General features: G+C 44.9%; 1 protein-coding gene across 7 annotated transcripts in view; it reads right to left on the bottom strand.

Annotated features, from left to right (window-relative positions):
- Positions 1-23,590, bottom strand: part of LOC144689549 (KH domain-containing RNA-binding protein QKI) — a 732,880-nt gene that overhangs the window by 520,427 nt on the left and 188,863 nt on the right. The window lies entirely within an intron of this gene.

A 23,590-nucleotide genomic window follows, 5' to 3' on the forward strand; every position in this document is an offset into this window, starting at 1 on the left:
AGCAAGGAGATTATGTTAATGTTATGACACAGCAGGTGGTAAATGCTAAACTGCTCAAATCTCAGAGGGAAACTTGAAGCAGCTGCCACAACTGTTTGCAACTTGTATTTATTTTGAGATGTGGGCTTTGAATTCAGTAAAAAGGCCACCGAGGCTTAGAGGGTTTTTCACAAAACTAAATTAAACATTTATTAATAAAAGAAATAATGTTAAACATGTACATAGGTCTACAAAATTACTACTATGATAACTCCTAGCTCCCCTAATTAATCTAACTCCCAGTTACACCTCCATTAAAGGAACAGGAAAAACACGTAGGGAAGAATATTACACTCAGCGTGCGGGCACACGCCCAACACGCCCAAGCGTAAAATGATGCGCGATGACGTCGGGCATGCGTCCCAACATCATCGCGCACTCACGCGATATTTTGTTTGGCGGGCACACGCCGGAGTCGGCTGCGAACCCACTGATAATTACTAAAGCAAACAAACATTAAATAAAAACTTTATCTTGGAATTAAAAACATGCCCATCTCACATGAGGGGACATGTTTTATTAAATTTTTGCTGTCTTTATTCATTTTTTAAAAAATCACTTCGATCTCCTTGAGGCAGCCCCGTGCCTCAGGGAGACTGAAGCGCACTTTCGTGCACATGTGCTAACTGCATGCTAGGCCTGGCTCTCTCTCCTTCCCCACCCTGCACAGGCAGCCTTAATTGGCCCGCCCGCATGAAATCACGGTCAGCTGCCCGACTGCCCCCGCCCGTCCCCGCCAAGGGCAAAATCCTGCCCATAGATTTTAAAAGGCCCAAGCAAACTAACACGATACCCTGAACAGTCAAATTCAAAGTGAGTTTTCTTAACTTCAGTTCTTGCAGGCAGTAGTTTTGGCGCAGAGGCTGGAGGCTTTTCACACTTGTGAGATCTTAGAATGCCTTCTCTTGCACACAACCTTCTCTCCTTTATACATATTTTCCCCTTTGAATGCAAATTCCCATTGTTTCACTATGTTTTTGGACTTTCCCTCTCTAATAATAAAAATCTATCGTCATACCAATTTTACCAGTAGTCCTTGGGAAAATAAACACACTGTTTCTTAACTTCTCCTGGTTAGGTGAGAAATTTCTTTTGAATTCAAGCTAGCCTGGTTTATTTAAAAATGCAAATGTTCCCTTTACACCTCACATTCTAAAACTTCCCCTATGGTTAGCTATTTAGCATTTCAAATCTACCTTCTCTTTTTACATCAAAGCCTCGAGACCAGCTGTTTCTATTTCAATTAAGTCCCACACACACAGACACACACACAGATACACAGGCACAGACCCCACTATTACTCTACTCTACTCTACTTTACAATAAATTCCAAATAACATTATGAAAATTATTTCATCTTCCTGTCAGTTAAACTTGTATAAACGCTCGTTTGGCATCAACTGAAGTACTGCATCCAATTCTCGGTGTCACACTTTAGGAAAGATGTGAAGACACAAGAATGATTCAGGGATGAGGAACTTCAGTTGCATAGAATGGAGAAGTTGGACTGTTTTCCTTGAAGAGAAGAAAAGAGATTTGATTGAGGTATCCAAAATCATGACGGGTCTGAACAGAGTAGATGAGGGAAGATTGTTCCCATTGGCGGAAGGATCCAGCAGGCACAGGTTTAAGCTAAGTGGCAAAAGAAGCTTTGGAAACTTGAGGAGAAACTTTTCACACAACATTTGGTTAAGATCTGGAACGTGCTGCCTGAGTGTGTGATGGGGGCAAATTCAATCAAGGCATTCTAGAGGGAACTGGATTATTATCTGAAAAGGAACAATGGGCAAGGTTATGGGGAGAAGATGGGAGAAGTGGCACTAGGTGAATTGACCATTCAGAAAGTCGGCATAGACACGATGGGCTGAATGACATCCTTCTGTGTTGTAATAATTCTGTGATTCTATATAAACGGCACAAAAATAAATTATGTTGTCCAGCTCAGATACTTACATAATCGCAAAATCAGACTTTTATTTTCACACAGTTAAGTTGTTTTCATGAAAATCTGTCCATAAGTAACAGTGCTACATTCCTGTCGGGTAAAAGCATATAAAAAGAAACTTATTTCATGCTTGGAAAGTTTAATAGTGAGTACTTCTCTGCTGGGTTCCATCAGATTTTTCTTTAAATGACTGCATTATCTGCAGGATGCAAAAACTCTCTCAAGCAGGATTAGTTACTGCCAAGTCACCAATTAAAGCTTATAGACAGAGCTCATCTCACTTCGAACACAGGTCAATCATCTGGGTGTCTGTAGCACTGCCTTTCCTCAAAATGTAACCTTACGTAAGAAAAGCTACAAAACTACTGTTTACAAATAACAAAAAAAGGACAAAAAAATGAGTAAAATAAGCTTGATGTTACACAGTTCATACTTATCTTCTGCAATCTAAGTATTCGGCATCCCACTAAAGTGATGATGCTCAAGAGAGAATTCATGTAACTGGATGTGACACAACAACGACTTTAGCACCTTTAACGTAATGAAATAACCCAAGGCACACAACTCAACACAGCCAAATACCTGAAAGCCCATCAAGGACAGATCAACTGGGCATCCTTCCAAAGAGGCTTCATACCCAAGTTCAACGGGCATATCATGCATTTCAAGGTGATGTTTACCAAGGACATGACTAAAGTACCATAGATAACTGCACATAAGTTGAGTTTATAAGACAGCCCCATTTTTTCGGTGCGAAATTCATGTTTAGGCCCATACTCCGCATACAAGTTGACCCCCCTTTTACTGCTAAGAAATGCTACACTTGCATCAGGAGCGAATCTCAATTTTTCACTTTAGAAATGCATGTTTTACTCACCTTATATGTTGGTGCATGGGATCAAGCAGGTGAGATGGGCAATGTTGCCAAGAAAATTTAGGAGTTTACAGCAGGCTGCACATGGTGAACAATGAGGTGAAACAGGTCTTCCAGCGAAAAAGAATGAAGTGCAAAGCTGGTTTTAAGCTAAAAGTTGCAACATTTGCTAACTCGTCAAATAACTGTGCTGCAATGAGGGAATTTAGTGTTAGTGTAAAACTGGTGTGAGAATCCGCCTTGAAGAAGATGCCCACGACCAAATGCGTCCTGAGAATAGGGACCAACCATTAGCTTGATCACGAGAAACATGTATCGGCATGTTTTCTTGAAAATGGTCATAATGGTTACATTGTCACCAGAAATGCAATGCGTATATGCACTTAAGTGGACCAAATCAAACCCTGAGTCCACCAAAGGTTTCAGAACAACAGCTAGTTGGTACCACTTGGTTCCACTTTATGAAACAAAAATGTCTAGTGTTGCGACAGAAGACCAAGATCACTCAGAAACTACCAAAAGACCTCGATGATTCTAAAATTGAAAGCACCAAATCTGTTCCAGAGTGGGATCCTCATGACAATGGCAGAGCCAAAGTGACTCTGAATGAATTCAATGAACTCTTTGCGTCAGATGCCGAAGACAATGAATTTGATGATTTTTAAAACATTTTGAATATGGTTAGGGGCATCCTTGTAGGATTAATTCATTAATTCATTCATAGAAGGATTTTTCAAGGTTTCAAAGGTCGGCTTACACACACTAACTGGATTCAACAGCAATCTTACTAAAGAAATCACTCTAAAATACAGGAGTGTTACTTGACCAAATTAAAATGTAGTTCCACAGTTCAAAGGAGAAATACCAATTTATCAGAAGCCCAGGAGCATTGGGACTGAGAGTTACCCCTTCGAGTAAGGCAGAACTAGTTTTCTCACAAATAAGGTCTGCAGGACCTCACTCAACCTGCGCCAGTGTGCAATTAAGAACTGAAAGGCAGAAAGTATAAATTACTTATTTTTCAGTCCACAGTACTTCTTTCTGGGTAGAGCAGTTTTAACTTTTCTTGGATCCATTATGTCATCAGCTTTGACCCTGGGACTAGTTATTCATATTTAGCACCATACCTGGATTTCCTGTGTTGCAGGTCAGGCAGAAGCCAGACACCCACAGCAGTTGACTGCTAAAAGTTCAACAAACAGACAAGTGAAGATTTCCCAAATGCCAATCCCACAGAGAAGTGCTTCTTACAGTTAAAACAAATCGAAGTGCTAGAAATAACAGTCTTTTACAGTCAACAACACTTCTTTTCAAACTCAAGTTTTTTAGGTTTCACTTCTATGGTTTAGTATGACAGCCTTGGGAAAAATCCGATGCCCCTGGGATCTCAACACTGACTCTGAAGGCCAGTGAACCCAACGTGAAAATCTGTGCTTTAAGGTTAGAATCACAGCGTGCACATTGAGCCAACTCGGTATGGTGTGGTTCGACATAGATTCTCTGACATCAGAATCTGTTGATTTTAACGCAAACACTACTGCTGACAACAGATTCGCAAAAGACACCACCCTTCAGTCATTCTGCTTTCAAACATCTTTGTTGGCTTTGGAGCTTCAGTTGAAGATTTAAAAATGCAATGGGAGCAGCTGGAATTAGCTCACCAGAAACCTGTAGGGTTGACAACACTAAAGTTAACGCAAAAAATTGCTGGAACAGAGACAGCACCATATAGATTCCTGACGAGCTCTAAACTATGTGCAATTACTCTGTTGCAATGAACATTTAGCAAATTTATGTTAACCTGTGAAGAACCACTGGGTCTTAAGATTAATTACTCAATTCTGCATGTTATAGATTATTGTCATTATCTCGGGGTTTTTCCATAAAAGGACATTTCCATGATTAGCTTCTTCCAAAAATTACCGTTCAGGGTTCTCTCATGTCTCATTGAATAGTAATGCTGTTAAGAAGGTATAGTGTTTGTGCCTTTCATTACCTATTCTAACAGCATGTGGCTTGCTTCATATATAATTTGAAAGGAAGAAACAGAAAAAGAAAAACTATAAACGGTCCCATACAAAAGTAAACATCAATAAGACTTTAGCAAAAAAAGCTCTTGAAGCCACTGTTGTGGCCACAGCCAGTGCTAATTGCTGCACAAACCAAATCCCAGAGGGAAACCTGGCTCTCAGGCCATAACCTTTTTTGTATTCTGAAACCAAGAAGACGATGTACCGGTCTCAGCAGTAAAAGGTCCAGTGACAATTTTTGGGCTTTAAAAATTAAAAATTTTATTAACAAAAAAGGAAAACTTAAGCACACAAGATTAGTTACGCAGTTAAGGTTAGTCTTACAAAACAATTCTCCAAAACTCTCTACTTGGTCAAACCCACCTTCCAGGCAACATTTCCTTTTAGATGTTTAAATATGAAGTCCAGTAATATTACACAAGACAAACTGCTGTTGCTTCAATAAAGGTGCACACCACATGACCGTTACCCCCTTCCACTCTGCTATGGAATCCACTTCAGAATAAAACTGCTTGCTGCAGCCCAAGACTTCTCTGGCTTGACTGGATGGGTGATTCAAACAGCATCCTCTCCCAGCTCAACACTCCAGTTATCTCCAGTCAACTCCAGCTCAACAGTTATCCAGCTCAACAAATATCCACAGTAACTCTAATATACCCATTTTCCCTTTCATCTTATTACTATTGTTCTCACGTCCCATTGAAACTCAAGTTCTTCCAAATATAAGATCGTTCATGTTCCCATCTTGTCTTTGCTTTTGGGTCAATAAAATATCGTATGTCCACTACTTGTTTACCTATGAGCTCCTGCAAGAAGCAAACATTTTTCTTGTTACAAAAGCAAAAATTGCTGGAAAAATTTAGCAGGTCTGACAGCATCTGTGGAGAGAAAGACAGGGTTAACGTTTCGAGTCCGTATGACTCTTCTTCAGAACCTTCTTTCCTTGTTAACTCTGACTACTCTTTGATATTCAAACAGACTCTCAACTTATCTAAAAATGCAAATATTAGATATAACCTATTTACTTGTACCCCAACTTAACACCTCCATCCTTTTCATGTTTGCAAACCGCAGGTAATCTGACTCCTGTCAAATTCTTGCCCAGCTTAGCTAAATCTCACAAACACACACACACACACACACACACACAGGCACAGACACCCAGCCTTCTCTACAGAATAACACAATATTCCTCAAAATATTTTTTAAAAATCCATTCTCACAGCCACAGAGGACCAAAGTTTAACACTGATTGCGATAAGTTAGTTCAACATCAGAGCACATGCCTGCTTCATCTCTTCAGACCAGGATTACTTTGAGTGACAGGTGGCCCTGAAAGCAAAGAAGACGGCAGCCCCCAAATTTAGTGGCGCCTCTCTGGGGCACCTGGACACAGTGGAAGGCCGCTGCAATGTCCTTTACCCCTACTCTGGCCGCAGGAGGTCCATCAGAGTCACCAATCCAGCGATGGCAGCAGCAGTCAGCACCAGAGGAGATCAGTCATCCAGCGCAGGAACAGGATGAATGCTTTCATCCGTTCCGCCAGGGTGAGTCAACCACCTCATCACTCTGAACTCACACACTCACAAAACCATCACACATCCACAGGGATCTCACACCTCAAGGGACCACACTACTAACTCCCACACACACCCACACATCTCCATCAGGCTGAGATACTCTTGAGCTTGCATCCTCATCCCGTCCGTGGCTCTGCTCACCACACAAATGCTCCACACAGTGCCATGCATCCTGCTCACACTCTCTCCATCTGATTTCATGCAGGAGAAGCTGGCTCACCACAACAGGGACAGGTCCCAGACAGGCAGCAGACTGGCCCACATTAGGCCCCTCATTCATTTTGAAGAGCGTGCCATCACGCTGACTGGTGAGGACGTGGACTGTACCTGCGGTGACGGTGAGGTCAGCGGTGAACACCCATGTGAGGACCCTGCACCACATCATCCCTCTCAGCACAAATGTGAGTGCTCTCTCTCCTGCTTTTGATTCTGCTGCCATGCACTAATTATCTCTACTTTGGTTCACAGAGAGTTCTGCCAAGTGACAGACACCCTCAGCCAGCTAGTCCCTCAGCTTCATCCAGGTCCTCATATCCAGCCAAGCGGACACCTCCTCCATTGAAGAGCTGGAAATAAGCAGACTGGAAGACTCACCACAGCGCTTACCCAAATCCTCCACCAGCGCAGAGACATACAGCTCCCCCCTCTGCCCAGGCACCTTCCCCCCTTTGAACTCCTCCACCTCCCCTAGACACCTTCCCTCCCCTCAGAACTCCTTCCCTTATACCTCCCTCCCCCATTACACCCACTCTCCACTTGTTGCATTCTCCCCCATTACACACTCCCCCCACTCCCCCTACTCCAAACTTCAACCCCCCCGACACCTTCCTTCCCCCCACCAATACCTTCGTTCCCTCCACTTCCAATCTCACCATCCTCCCTGCATATATTCCTCTCCCAGTCCATCCTAGGCCTTCCTCTCCCACCCACAGCTAGACCTTCCTCCCACCACCACCTCCACCGCCCACCGCCCGCCGATCATCCGTAGCAGCCCATGGCCAAGACCGTGATGTCCCGAAGCAAACCGAAACATCAATTGAGACCTCCCACCTTCCATGAGCTGCTTCATATGTCCATGAGAATCCACACAGCCTGTGGTGCATGTTCTCCTCCAGGGTCAGTAGCTGTAGGGCTCTAGCATTTTCTCCTCGGATGCCTGCGAATGGAGCAAGGCTCTAACAGTAAGTCCCAACTTCTGCACGTCACACTTGTCCAGATGCGTTCGGGCCACCATGTTTTCTCACCGGCATAACGGCAAATCTGGGACGATTCCAGCCGGGCCTTACTGGGATGCAAATCGGGTTCATGATGGCCTCCAGTGGGATTCGCATTCTGCCATGGTAGGCACCATTGGATGATCCCGCTGTGCTTTCACACTGGCATGAAATCAATTTTTGGTCTTCTCACCAAATTGTCATCCACCCCCACCCCCCGCCCCCATAATGCCCGCGCCAACAAGGCTGGAAAATTCCGGCCTATGTTACACTGGCAACAATGACTACATCAGTCACTGGTGGCAGGATCATAAGTAATGGCGCCACTAAAACAAAACATAAACCCAACCTTACATTTTTCATCGCTCCAACTACATAAAGTCTGATGCCTGTTGTGAGCATTTCATGTGTACATACTTGATGCTGCATGGATTCATCTTTATCATGGTGAACACTGCAGCAGTGTAAGCTGGATAAGGTAGGAGGAGTAGTGATTAAAGTGCAAGGCAATTTCAAATATTTTAATCTGCTTGTGGTCCACTATTCAGCATAACACAGGCTGGAACATTTATTATTACTTTTAGTCAAGAATAGCAGATATAAAATTGCAGTCTTTTACCATTGCCTCTGGCATACATTGTTTGGTTAATTGTTAATCTTAGTTAGAACATTTCATATTAGGCACGTGAAACAAAAATAGAAATAAACTGATTCCCGGAAATATAATTCAATTTTGAACATTGATCTTCACCAAGATTAGTCAATTTATGTTGCCTGCGAAGCAGTTTGGATGTCTTGAGGTCATGAAAGGAATTCTATAAACGTAAGATTTTTCTTTCTTCCTATTTCACACCGATTTCCCTCATTACAAAAAATCTGTTCACTCTCTTTATGTTTATACAAACTTTTAAATTCAAGCTGATCAAGATAGAAAGTACTGTTTCTTCTCCCTATTCCAGCCTACTTTTCTGCAATGTTCATCATCATAAAGATGAACCCATGCAGTCTAAAGTATCCATACATGAAATAGTCACAACAGGCACCAGGCCTCGGTCAGAGTGGTGAGAAATGTAGGGCTGTGTTTATGTTTTGTTTTAGTGGTGACATTACTTATGACTCTGCCACTAGTGACTGATTTAGCCATTGCTGCCAATGTAATATAAATATTTTTTTCATTCTTGTTAAAGATTCATTACATAAGATTCTAATTGATTTTGTACTCATTATCTTTAGCCTTATCAGATCGTCAATATGTTCTAGGCACTGCGCATCTGAAGAATCACTTTTGAAGAGAAATCAAGATTGTGTAAGCGTACCTGTCAGTCTGCACATAGCAAGATCCCACAAGCAGAAAATGAGATGAGCAACCAACTAGCTATTGTTCCTTTGGTGGTGTTGGTTGAGAAAGGAAAATTGGCCAAGAATACCAGGAGAAATTCCTACTCTTCTTTGAACAGTGTCACTTGCCCGAACAAGCAAAAGGGACATTTTTTTCCCAAATATCACAGGCAAAAGATGCCACATTTGACACTGCAATAATCTTCAATAGTCCACTTGAATGTCATCCATGATTATGTGCTCAAATTCTTGAGCGGGGATTGAAACCACAACTTTCCATGTAATGGACATGTTGAGAATGCACAGTAAATCAGGCATTCAATATCAGCATTAACCACTTTCAAGACCTATTTAGGAGAGCAAAATGCAGTATTCAGACGAAATCCCTTATGCAAACTAAGACAGGCAATGTTTATTACATCACAGAGGATATTTCCATTTCCTGTACCAACTATCCTTACTGACATCTGTCATTCAAGGGAAACTGAGCAATTTTGTGCTGTGAACCCATGGCCACAAGCAGCTAGCTTAATTAAAACTGTCATCCAAATATATCCCATCAACCCTGGTTGAATTTAAACTCAGGGCCCACAAATGCAGGAAAGATGCCAATCCAATGTATTTCTGTCTGCCTGTCCCTACAAACAAAAAATGTAATATCAACACAGTTTAAAATATATCTTGTTAGGTCCTTCATACAGCATTATTGTCTGGCTGAGAAGGAAAATGACTAAGGGTGGAATCATCCCAGATTTACACGAAGCGCAGTTGCGGGTGGGTAAAATGACATTTTGCCCGCCGGCTGCAATGGTGGCTTTTCACACCGTATCATCCCAATCCCGCTGCATTAATTATGCTTTCCCGGGAAATATGCCGTTTCCATGGCGGGTGGGCTCTCACTCACCCAGCATGCAATCACCTCGCCGCTTCATCATGCCGGGTGCCATATTTAAAGTCTAGCCGCACGCACACCTCTCAGTGCTTCTGGGCCACGGCTGCTGCACAGAAGACATGGTCCCAAAAGGCAAGAAGACTGCAGCCCCCAGGTTGAGTGATGCGTCCCTTGAGTACCTCTTGAATGCCATGGAGGCCCGCCATGATGTCCTCTACCCCCGATCTGCCCGCAGGATGGGCTGCTGCATCATCAATCCAGCATGGGAGGCGGTGGCAGCAGTGGTCAGCCCTAATGCCCTGCAAAACAGGACAGCCACCTAGTGCCACCATCAGGATGAATGGTCTCATCCGTTCCACCAAGGAAACTAACTCTTCTCATCACTCTCAACTCACACCCTCACAAACCCATCACACATCCACAGGGATCTCACACCTCAAGGGACAACACCACTAACTCCCACACACACCTTCACATCTCCATCTGGCTCATAGCCTCTCGAGCTTGCATCCTTATCCCATCCATGGCTCCGCTCACCACACAAACATTCCATGCAGTGTTATGTGCTCTGCTCTCACACTCTCCATCTGTTTCCATGCAGGAGAAGCCTGCTCACATCAACCCTCAGTCATTCTCGCCATTCCCTCATACCACTCCACCGTCAGTGCGTTCCCCAGATGAGATCATTCCTCCCCTTTCTGCACTGGATGGCGAACCTCTTCTGTGCAGCTCTGACACTGACCACCATTGCCATCTCCTCCCAAGCCAGAGTGGTGACACAGATGAGCCTCCGGTGGCCACAGCAGGTGAAGAGGACATCTCGATGGGCTCCAACAGTGTCCAGAAGACATCCCAGGGATGCATTACTGAATCGGGGGGCTGCAGTCTTCTTGCCTTTCGGGGCCTTTTTTGCTTTTTTGTGCAGCAGTCCTGGGCTGCATGCATTGAGAAGTTTGTGTGTGTGGCTGCACTTCAAATATAGCACCCAGCGTGAGGAAGTGGGAAGGTGACGGCGTTGACAGGTGAATCGGAGGTCGCCCGCCTATGAAACAGCATGTTTCCCAGGAATGCAGGATTAATGAGGCGGGATTGGAATGATACGGCATGAAAACTCGCCATTGCGGCCAGCAGATAAAACATCCTTTTTATGTGTGCCACACTTAGTGCAAATCTGGGATGATTCTGCCCTTTTAAGGTGGCAGGGCAAGTTGAGGAGGCTGTTAAGTCACATGGAAACCTTTGGCTTTAGCAATAGTGGCATAGAATAGAAAAGCAAGAAAGTTATACAAATTTTTTAGAAGAATACCACCTAGGTCCCAGTTGCATTGTGGTCAATTTTGCAGAACACTTTAGGAAGGATATCAGGGCCTTAGAAACACAGAGGAAAATTAGTAGAATGGCACAGGGACGCAAGACTTCACTTATATGGGAGATTAAGGAGGCTGGGTTTGTTCTTGTTATATTCCATCTATCGGGTCGCTTTGCTCAGCGAACATGGTTGCACGCCTATCTACTGGTTAGTGAGTTGGCAATCAAGATGATGTAGACGAAGAGACCATTGTAAGATGAAGCACATGCTGTCTATTAACATAAGTAACGTAGCACTAACACATGTTCTTCTCAAACTAAAACCTATTCGAAAACTACTGATTAACAATGTAACCTGCGCTACACAGCAATTGGGTAATACAATCACATATCAATCTGCTCGCATTCTCTTAAAGGTGTATTGCATGTCAGATTACTACATCGCTCCCCCATTACTCGAAGGTAGAATTTTCAATCTTTACAATATATCAACAATTTACATATTCAGTCTCTCTGGAGGCTATATCAAACGTGTCAAACGTCGTAGTTCTAAGACTTTGGATGGTTTGTCCGAGGCCTCCCTCCCAAAAGCCATCTGTCCACGAGGCTCTCTAGTAGGAACCTGTAGGCTTGTTTCTTCAACTCCCTCAGGCTCAACAGATCCTACAGGTACTTCCAAACCTTGGGGAGTTCCTTCCACATGTGGTGTAGACTCACATGCTTGGCGCATCCTTTCTTGTAGATCTGTTTCCCTTTTCCTGAGGTAATCTACGAGTCTCCTAATTATCCGACCTTCAACCGTTATGTGATAGGAAAGAGGTCCTGTCACTGCACTAACTTCACCTGATAGCCATTTGGGCCCATCTCCAAAGTTCTTTGCAAAAACTGTGTCTTAAATAGTGAAGTTTTTTTCACAACTGTGGTAATCGTGTCCATTTTTCTGGGCCTCCTGACTTTTCTCTGCTCTCCCCCCTAAATTTGGCCTTATGAGACTCAAACAGGTCCTGAATCATCTCTTCATCAATAACTCTGCAGGGGCAATATCGGTGGTCATTTGTGCACAGTCCCATAGTTGAATAGGAAACATGATAATCTAGCTGCAATAGAGTCTCCATCCAGCCTTTTCATTCCAGACTTGAAGGTCTGGACTGCCCTCTCGACCAACCCATTGGATACAGGGTGGTATGGCAAGGTCTGTGTTATGCCATTGAAACTTGCAAATCTTTGGAATTCCCTGCTGGTGAATGCTGTTCCATTATCAGACACTACTATCTCTGGTAACCCATGTATCACAAAACTCTGACGCAATCTATGATGGCGGCAGATGTGGGTGATCTTACTTCATATACATCCATCCACTTCGAGTGAGCGTCTATGATCAAGAGAAACACTGTGCCCAAAAAATGTCCCAGGTAGGCAATGTGGCGGCAGACCCATGGCGCCTCCTGGCCATTCCTAGGGACGCAATGGAGCTGAAGGAGGCAATTTCAGTACCGATTGGCACTGCATGCAGCTCTTGACTAAGTTTTCGATTTCTGTATCCATCCCTGGTCACCATAAGTGGCTGCGCGCCAACATTTTCATAATAGAGATGCACTATGCAATTCAGTCAATAATGGCTTTCTCCCTTTCGGAGGCACAATGACTCTTGCTCCGCACAGCAAGATGCCATTCTGGCAGGTGAGCTCGTATCTCCTGTTAAAAAAGGGCTTCATTTCATCAGACTTTGGCTCATTAGATCATCCCTGTAAGACTTATTCCCTTATGAGACACAAAACTGGATTGTGGTTTGTCTACTCTCTTAGTTGTTTGGCACGTACTGGTGACAAATCCAGAAAGTTTAGTAACAAGAATTGGGATATTCACATTGATGCCTTTTAGAGATAATCAGCTCAGTGCATCGGCATTTGCAATCTGGCTTTCCAACCAGTGGATAAAAGTATATTTGTAAGCAGCTAGAATCAGTGCCCACCTTTGGATGCATGCAGAGGTAACTGGGGGTATTGCTTTATCTTTGCCGAACAAGTCTAGTAGTGGCTTGTGGTCAGATACAATGGTAAAGTGACGACCATGGATGTATTGGTGGAACTTCTTAACATCAAATATAATGGTTAAGTCTTCTTTCTGTTTTTGTGAGTGCCTTCGTTCTGCAAAACTGAGTGTTCTTGAGATGTAACCAATGGGCTGTTCGGAGCCATCCACCATCTGGTGGGAGAGTACTGTTCCTACTCCGTAAGGGGATGCATCGTAGATCAAAATTAATTCTTTCTTTGGGTCGAAATGTACCAACAGGGCCGATGAATGTAGCAACTATTATACCGTCATATAAATCTCTTGTTGTGGAGCTTGCCAAGACCACCCATGGTTTTTCTTGAGCAAACCATATAATGGAGCCAGCACTGCTGACAAATTTGGGAGAAAACGGCCATAATAGTTAATCGTTCCCAAGAAGCACTTGAGTTCTATGGTGTTTCGATGCTGGCGCCTCACGAATAGCTCTCATTTTTTCTTCTACTGGGTTAAGGCCCTGCGAGTCAACCCTATGACCCAGGTAAACCACTTCTTTTGCTTGGAAGATACATTTCTCTCTTTTCAAACGTACTCCTGCTTGTGAGAAACGCTTCAACGCCTCTTCCAGGTTAGCCAGGTGTTCTTCATCAGTTAGTCCTGTTACTAGGACACCATCGAGATAACCACAACACGGGGCAGTCCTTGAAGTAAATTTTCCATGGTCCACTGGAAAATGGCAAAAACCGATGAGACTTCGAAGGGTAACCAGGTATAGTGGTATAGCCCCCTGTGTGTGTTGATAGCCACCAAGTCCTGAGAAGGCCTTTTCTAGTTCGACTTGCTGGTAAGCATGTCGAACTTTGTATATGTGGTTCTCCTTTCCAGCTTGGAGTACATTTCATCGATTTTCGGTATAGGATGCCTGTCCAGTCTGGCCACTTTGTTAATGGTCAACTTGTAGTCCCCGCATATTCACACACTCTGATCAGGCCTTAGTGCTGGGACTATGGGCGCTGCCCATTCAGAAAATTGTACAGGTTTAAGACTCCCAACCTTTCCAGCCTGTCTAATTCGACATCAACTTTTTCTCGCAGTGCATAGGGTACTGCCTCGCCTTCGTGAATCTGGGGGTTGCCTCAGGATCCACGTAGATTTTAGCTTGCAGCCCCTGAATCTTTCCAAGCTCCTCTCTGAAAACAGAGGCATATTTCTGTAATAGTTCTTGCAGATCTTTCATTCCAAGTTGAAAAATCTCGGTCCACTCCAACTTTATTTCCTAAAGCCAGTTCCGACCAAGTAGGTTTGGACCTTACCCTGCTACCATTATTAGGGGTAAATTAACAGACTGATCCATACTGTACTGGAACCTTGCATATACCTCTTACTCGTATGTCTTCACCAATATACATCTTAAATTTAGCATCTGAATTTTCCAGATTTAATGTGTGGTCTCCTCCATTCAGATATTTGAAAGTATGTTCCCGATAACTGTCATAGATGCCCCTGTGGCCACCTCCATTCAGGTGGGTTTTTCATTGACTTACACTGTCACGTAGATTGGCTCTGTTTTACCCATTTTTAAGTTGTATAGTGAGTAAATATCTGACTCTGTTTCTTCTGGATCCTCTATTATGTACATTTCACAATTTCTACCTTTTTGCTTAAAGTTTTGACTTAATCTGTCTTTACAATGTTGCATAATGTGTCCATTACGATGGCAGATGAAACATTCAATTCTTTTAAATTGTCATTAATTTGCAGGCTGCCTGGTTCATTTCAGTCATTATTATTGTAGGTTTTCTCTGTTAAACCATTGCTTTTTGCTCATCTGTTAATGGTTGCTGTTTCCTGCCTGTGGAGCCCGGCGCTTCTGTGCCATTTCGAACTGGTGCTTCCCTCCCAACGTGAAGGACGGCGCCATTTTGAGCTCACTTGGTTGCTTCTGAATCCCTGACTCCATTGCGAGCACCAACTCCAGTGCCTTGCTGAAGTCTAAATTTATTTGACAACAACCTTATTTGAATAGCGTCTTCATTAATCTCATATATTAATCTGTCTCTTAACATGTCGTTAATCGATGTCTCGAACTCTCAATGCTCTGTCAGTTGTTTTAAAGCTGCTACATAGCAAGCAACTGTCTCTCCAGGGGCGTGACACCTCAAATTAAATTTAAAACGCTGCATTGTTACAGCACTTTCGGCTGAAAGTGGCTTTACACAAGATTTACCAACTCATTAAAGCTCTTGGAACCTGGGGCGCTGGGTGCCATTAGACTACAAATTAGGCTGTATGTTTTACTGCGACACGTCAATAAGAGGATTGCTCGCTTCTTCTCCTCGCCCGATATCATAGATTCATAGAGTCATAGAGGTCCACAGCACAGAAAAAGGCCCTTCGGCCCATCGAGTCTGCACCGATCAAACAAGTACCTAACGATTCTAATCCCCTTTTCCAGCACTAGGCCCATAGCCTTGCATGCCATGGCATCGCAAGTGCACATCCAAATATTTCTTAAATGTTATGAGGGTATCTGCCTCTACCACCCTTTCAGGCAGTGAGTTCCAGATTCCCACCACCCCCTGGGTAAAAAATTTCTTCCTCACAGCCCCTCTAAACCTCCTGCTCCTAACCTTAAATCTATGCCCCCTGGTTATTGATCCCTTCACCAAGAGGAAAAGTTCCTTCCTGTCTACCCTCATAATTTTATACACCTCAATCTTGTCCCCCCTCAATCTCCTCTGCTCCAGGGAAAATAACCCCAATCTATCCAATCTCTCCTCATAACTAAAACAGTCCAGCCCAGGCAACCGTCCTGCTAAATCTCCTCTACACTCTCTCTACTGCAATCACATCCTTCCTACAACGCGGATTCCAGAGCTGCATGCAACACTCTAGCTGTGGCCTAACCAGCGTTTTATACAGTTCCAGCATAACCTCCCTGCTCTTATATTCTACGCCTCGGCGAATAAAGGCAAGTATCCCATATGCCTTCTTAACCACCTCATCTACCTGTTCCGCTACCTTAAGGGACCGTTGGACATGCACACCAAGGTCCCTTTGATCCTCGTTACTTCCCCAGGGTCTTACCATTCATCGTGTATTCCCGTGCCTTGTTTGTCCTGCCCAAGTGCATCACCTCACACTTATCTGGATTAAATTCCATTTGCCACTGATCAGCCCATCTGACCAGCCCATCTATATCCTCCTGTAATCTAAGGCTGTCCTCCTCACTATTTACCACCCCACCAATTTTTGTGTAATCCGCGAACTGACTGATCAACCCTCCTACATTCAAGTCTAAATCGTTTATATATACCACAAACAGCAAGGGACCAACACCAATCCCTGTGGAACCCCACTGGACATAGGCATTCAGTCACAAAAACACCCCTCAACCATCACCCTCTGCTTTGAGCCACTCAGCCAATTCTGGATCCAATTTGCCAAATTGCCTTGGATCCCATGGGCTCTTACCTTCGTTATCAGTCTCCCATGCGGGACCTTATCAAAAGCCTTGCTGAAGTCCAAGTAGACTACGTCAAATGCATTGCCCTCAGCTACACACCTGGTCGCCTCTTTGAAAAATTCAATCAAATTGGTCAGACGAGACCTCCCCTTAACAAAACCATGCTGACTGTCCTTGATTAATCCCTGCCTCTCCAAGTGTGGATTAATTCTGTCCCTCAAAATTACTTCCAATAATTTTCCCACCACTGAGGTTAGACTGACTGGCCTGTAGTTCCCTGGTTTATCCCTTCCTCCCTTATTGAATAATGATATCACATTGGCTGTCCTCCAGTCCTCTGGCACCTCTCCTGTGGCCAGAGAGGTATTGAAAATTATTGCCAGCACCCCTGCTATCTCCTCCCTTGCCTCACTCAACAGCCTGGGATACATTTCATCTGGGTCTGGAAATTTATCTATTTTTAAGCCTGTCAGACCACTTAGAACCTCCTCCCTTTCTATGCTAATTGCTTTAATTATATCACAGTCCATCTGCCTGATTTCCATACCCACGTCGTCCCTCTCACTTGTGAACACCAACACAAAGTATTCGTTCAGAACCCTACTTATGTCTTCCGGCTCCACACACAAATTACCACTATGGTCTGGGCCCTACTCTTTCTCTAGTTATCCTCTTACTCTTAATGTACTTGCAAAATAACTTCGGATTTTCCTTTATTTTACCTGCCAATGTCTTTTCATGCCCCCTTTTTGCTCTCCTGATTTCCTTTTTAAGCTCCCCCCTACACATTCTATACTCCTCTAGGGCTTCCACTGTTTTGAGCCCTCGGTATCTGCATAAGCCTCCCTTTTTCTCTTTACCCAATCCTGTATATCCCTCGACATCCAGGGTTCCCTGGATTTGTTGGCCCCACCCTTTGTCTTTACTAGAATACGTTGGCCCTGTACTTTCCCTATTTCTTCCTTGAATGAGTCCCATTGCTCTGACACAGATTTACCTAAAAGTAACTGCTCCCAGTCCACTCTGGCCAAATCATATCTGATCTTATTAAAATCAGCCTTCCCCCAATTTACAACTCTGATTTCTGGCCCATCCTTGTCCTTTTCCATAACAACCTTGAAACGAACGGAGCTATGATCACTATCTTCAAAATGCTCCCCCACTGATACCTCTACCACTTGCCTGGCTTCATTCCCTAAAATTAAGCCCAGGACCACTCCCTCTCATGTAGGGCTTTCGACGTACTGGCTTAAAAAGCTCTCCTGGATACATTTTAAGAATTCCGTTCCCCCTAAACCTATCACACTATGACTAACCCAGTTAATGTTGGGGAAGTTGAAATTCCCCACTATTACTACCCCATATTTTTACATTTCCCTGAACCTTGCCTACATATCTGCTCTTCTATTTCTCTCTGAGTGTTTGGGGCCTATGGTACACTCCCAGCAATGTGATTGCTCCTTTTTTGTTTTTCAGTCCTACCCATGTGGCTTCATTTGAGGAGCCTTTTAAGATGTCATCCCTCCTTATTGCTGTAATTGATTCCTTGATCAATATTGTGATACCCCCTCCCCTTTTACCTCCTTCCCTGTCTCGCCTGAAGATCCTATATCCTAGAATATTGAGCTGCCAATTCTGCCCCTCTCTCAACCATGTTTCTGTGACAGCAATGACATCATACTTCCATGTGTTCATTTGTGCCCTCAACTCATCTGCCTTATTCGTCAGACTTCTTGCATTAAAATAAATACCATCTAACCTTGCCAAGCTCCCTTGTGCCTTAACTGGCCTATAATTTCTATGTCTAGACTCACTTGCTCTCTCTTCTAATTTTGGCTGTGCATCTCCCCCTGCTGAACCTCCTCTCAGGATCCCATCCCTCTGTCAAATTGGTTTAAATCCTCCCCAACTGCAATAGCAAACCACTCCGCAAGGATGTTGGTCCCATTCCGGTTCACGTGCAACCTGTCCGCCTTGTACAGGTCCCACCGCCCCCAGAAATCTAAAGCCCTCCCTCCTGCACCATCTCTCCAGCCACGCAGTCATCTGGGCTAACCTCCTATTTCTATACTCACTCGCACGTGGCACTGGAAATAATCCAGAGATTACTACCTTTGAGGTCCTGTTTTTTACCCTGTTTCCCAGCTCCCTAAACTCTGCTTGCAGGACCTCATCCCTCTTTCTGCCTATGTTGTTGGTGCCAATATGTATCATGATCTTTGTCTGTTTGCCCTCCCCCTTTAGAATGCCCTGCAGCCGTTCGGTAACATCCTTGACCCTGGCACCAGGGAGGCAACATACTATCCTGGAGTCACATCTATGGCCGCAGAAATGCCTGTCTGCTCCCCTTACTATCGAGTCTCCTACCACTATTGCTCTTCCCCTCTTTTTCTTCCCTCCCTGTGCAGCTGAGCCACTCAGTGCTATGAGTGTGGCTGCACTCCCCAGAGGGACCATTACTCTTACCATTTTCCAACACAGAAAAATGGTTCTCAAGCGAGATGCACCCTGGGGATTTCCTGACTACCTGCCTGACACCTTTCTTCTGACTCATGGTCACCATCCCTCTCTGTCTGCACTTTCGTAAGCTGTGGGGTGACCACATCTAAAAACGTGCTATCTACGAAACTTCAGCCTGGCAGATGCACTTCAGTGCCTCCAGCTGCCACTCAAGCTCTGAAACTCAGAGCTCAAGTAGCTGCAGACGGAAGCACTTCCTGCACACATGGTCGGTCAGAGCGCAAGGAGCGTCTAGGACTTCCCACATGTTGCAGGCAGTACATAACACGGGACTGAGCTGCCCAGCTAGTTGGAAAAAAACCCTTACTTGAAGTTAAATACAGTAAAAAACTTAAATTATTTACGTGCTTTAAATAAAATCTAGAACCCTTACCTTTCCTTAGCTTATTCTATTTTAAACTGGAGAAAAACACTTACCCACTACTCACCAATCAGCTCTCACCTTTGTGCTGACATTACTTTTTGAAGCTTACCCGCACTCGCGCTGGTTCTGATCTCTCCGCCGCTCTCTCGCACTGTCTTGTGATGTCACTCTTGTTATTTTCAACAAGAACTGACTGCAGGACACTCTTCCCAGACTGCTTCATTGCAATGCTGACTGCAGGACACTCTTCCCAGACTGCTTCACAGCGATGCTGACTGCAGGACACTCTTCCCAGGCTGCTGCACCATGACACTGACTGCAGGACACTCTTCCCAGGCTGCGTCACCGCGATGCTGATTGCAGGTCACTCTTCCCAGACTGCTTCACCGCGATGCTGACCACAGGACACTCTTACCAGCTGTGTCGTTGGCCAAAAAGAAGAACACAAGGCATTCAATGTAATGTGATCAATCATTGGTGGTCTGATCAAACGGTTTGATGCAGCCAAACTGTGGCATAATGGAGGGAGGTAACTGCGACGACTATGATGAAGGCTGTACCTACAATCACCTTGCAAGGTACGGCTGATTTACTTCTGTTTAATTTCCATGCCTTTGTTTGGTGTCATTGACTGGTCGTGTTTTGCCTCGTCGCCAGTTATGTTCCTTCTTGCGGGTCGCTTTGCTCAGTGAACACGGTTGCACACCTATCTATTGGCGAGTGAGTTGGTAATCAAGATGATGCAGATGAAGAGACCATTGTAAGATGAAGCACATGCTGTTTATTAACATAAGTAACAGAGCACTAACACATCTGCTTCTCAAACCAAAACTGATTCTAAAACTACTGATTAACAATGTAGCCCGCGCTACACAGCAATTGGGTAATACCATCATGTGGCCAATCTGCTCACATTCTCTTAAAGGTGTACTGCAATTCAGGTTACCACAGTTCTCCTTAGAGCAGAGAAAAATAAAAGTTTTGATAGAGCTGTACAAAATCCAGAATGCTTCTGATAGTTTCTATTTATTTACCCTGTTTCCAATGGTAGAGAGTTGGGAAGCAGAAGACACAAATTTAAAATAATTTGCAACATAACCAGTAGCTATATTAGAGAAAAGCTATTTTATGCAGTGAGCTGTTATGGTCTGGCATACACAGCCTGAATTTGCTCTCAACGGTGAAGGAACAGTTTTCACCTTTCATCTCACATTCAGTTACACAGAGAATTTTTTTGGACAAATCTTCAGAATTTTCCACAATCCAGTATATGTTTCATTGAGGGCCCTCTGCAAGTCATCATCAGCATCTTTGAACAGGGCAAGCAATAATGAGCTCATAAAACAGGTTGAAGTGCCTTCATTAAATCACACTAAGAGGTTAAAAAAAAACAGGAATTTTGGATTATATTTGAAACATCTACTGGAAGTGAAATAAAGATTGGGAAATCCAAATGGAATTAAGGGCAAGAGAAAGGATTATTTAAATCTGCAACTTGTAAAATTAATTTTTCAGGGCCAGAGAGATTGTTCAACTTATTATGGCGTCAAAAATTAACTTGCTAATAAATGCACCAGCCCTAACTTTCTGTTTTAGCCCTTTTTGGTGTGGAGTTAGTGGTAAGTGTCCTATGCACACCATTAGAGTGATTTCAGTGTTCAGTTCATCAGCAAGAACTATAACAGTGAACTTTGTAAAGGAGCAGAGTATCTCTGACAGCAACCTCCAGATTTTCACATTTCAACTGTGCATGTGCAAATGCCAAAAGTTGCTGTGAAATCTATCCTGTAATAAGAGCAAGCATTGATAAATTTGCCATAACTATTACAGCAAAATCAGGGCCAATAACATTAAAAAAGGAATTGGGTTATTATGTGAAGGGAAAAACCGTTGAGGGCTAAGGAAAAAAAGGATAGGAGTAAAGGAATAAGTCTTTCAAATAACCAGCACAAATGATGGGCCAAATAACCACCTTCTGTGCTGTGCTTTTCATAATTCTTGAGGAATTAAGAGAACAAAAGAGAAAATGAGAAACAGAGAAATAAAGGAGGTAAAAACTGGGGGTGGGGGAGTTGCGTGGACAAAATGGAAGGAAAAGGCAGAGAGACCAGGGTGGAAGAGAAAACAGAGGTAAGAGGGAATGAAAAAGGTGGAGGGGAAATAAAAATAATGGAGAGGAAATGAAGGAGGGAGAGGTAATGACAGAGAAAGAGAGAGCACAAGATTGAGCGTGAGGGTAAAAGACAGTGGGCAAAAACGTCCGGTCCCGTTGGCTTCGGGCGTCAAGGTGGGCAGGGGGGAAAATAATTTGGCGTGAGGGGCAGAAATCGGATTCACGCTAGCATGAAAGCAAAGCAGCATCATCCAATGGTATCTGCCTTGGAGGAACGCAAATCCCACTGGAGGCCAGCGTGAACCTGATTTGCATCGCAGTAATTGGATGCAAAGTAAAGCCCGACCGGAATCGTCCCCCAATGCCAGATTTACAGTTATGAAGGCAGGAAAACACACTGGCCTGCAACAAATCTGGACAAGTGTGACATGCAGAAGAGAGGACTTACCATTAGGGCCTTACTCAGATCATGGACATCCGAAGAGAAGATGCTGGAGTCCTGCAGCGACCGGACCCTGGAGGAGCACATGCATCGCATGCTGGGTGGATTCTCATAGACATAGCTCTGCCGTAAAGCAGGTCACGGAAAGTGTGAGGTGTCCGTTCATGTCTCGGAACACCATGGTGTTGGCCATGGGCTGCCACGGATGATCGGTAAGTGGGGGGGGAAGGTGTATCACAGGAGTTCGGAGAGGAAGGTCTAGGTGTGATGCAAGTGGAGGGATATTGGTGGTGGGGGTGGGGGGGATGAGGTTGGTAGGGGGGGAAAAGAGGTGTCGGGGGTGGGTGAGGTTGGGGGGGGAGGGTGTAACGGGGAGATTGCGGCAAAAGGGGAGGTAGGTGGAAGGGAGGGGGGAATGTGGAAGGGAGGGGGGGAAGGTGGAAGGGAACAGGGGAAGGTGGGGGGGGGAGGTGAGTTTGGGTGGGGTAGGTGGGTTTGGTGTGGGGGGGAAGGGGGGTTATGGTTGGGGGTGATGGTGGGTTTTGTGGGGGGGGATGGTAGGTTTTGGGGAGGGAAGGTGGGTGAGGGGGGAAAGGTGGGCTTGGCGGGGGTGGGGGAGAGAAAGGGGTTTGTGGGAGGGTGAAAGGGGTTTGTGGAGGGGGCAAAAAGGGTTTGTGGGGGTGGGAAGGCATTTGCAGAGGGGCAGAAGGCATTTGGAGAGGGGCAGAAGGCATTTGGAGAGGGGCAGAAGGCATTTGGAGAGGTGGGAAGGGGTTTGTGGGGGGGGAAGGGGATTGGAGCAGGGAAAAGGAGATTGGAGGGGGGTGAAGGGGATTGGAGGGGGGGTGAAGGGGATTGGAGGGGGGTGAAGGGATGGGGGGGGTTAAGGGGATTGGAGGGGGGGTGAAGGGGATTGGAGGGGGGAAGGGAAGGGGATTGGAGGGGGAAGGGGAGGGGTTTGGAGGGGAAGGGAAAGGGTTTCAGCAGGGAAGGGGTTTGGAGGAGGGGGAAGGGGTTTGCAGGGTAGGAGTAGGGGGGGTTTGGAGGGGAGAAATGGGGGAGGGGTTTGGAGGGGGAAGGGGAGGGGTTTGGAGGGGAGAAAGGGGTTTCGGCGGGGAAGGGGTTTGGAGGGTTTGGGGAAGGGGTTTGGAGGGGTGTAAGGGTTTAGAGAGAAAGGGGTTTCGGCGGGGAAGAAAGAGGTTTGGAGGAGGGGAAGGGGTTTGGAGGGGAGAAGAGGGGAAGGGGTTTGGAGGGTGAAAAAGAGGTTTAGAGCAGGGGAAGGAGTTGGGAGGGTGGGGGAAGGAGTTGGGAGGGTGGGTGGAGGGGTTCAGAGGGCGAAGGTATCTGGGGGCGGGGGGAAGGAAGGTGTCTGGGGGAGGAGAGAGTTTGGAGGGGGAAGATGCCCGGAGGAGGAAGGTGTCTGGGGGTGGAGAGGGTAAGGGTGGAAGAGAGGGT

This window comes from Cetorhinus maximus, chromosome 14 (assembly GCF_964194155.1).
Source record: "Cetorhinus maximus chromosome 14, sCetMax3.hap1.1, whole genome shotgun sequence".
NCBI classification, from domain to species: domain Eukaryota; kingdom Metazoa; phylum Chordata; class Chondrichthyes; order Lamniformes; family Cetorhinidae; genus Cetorhinus; species Cetorhinus maximus.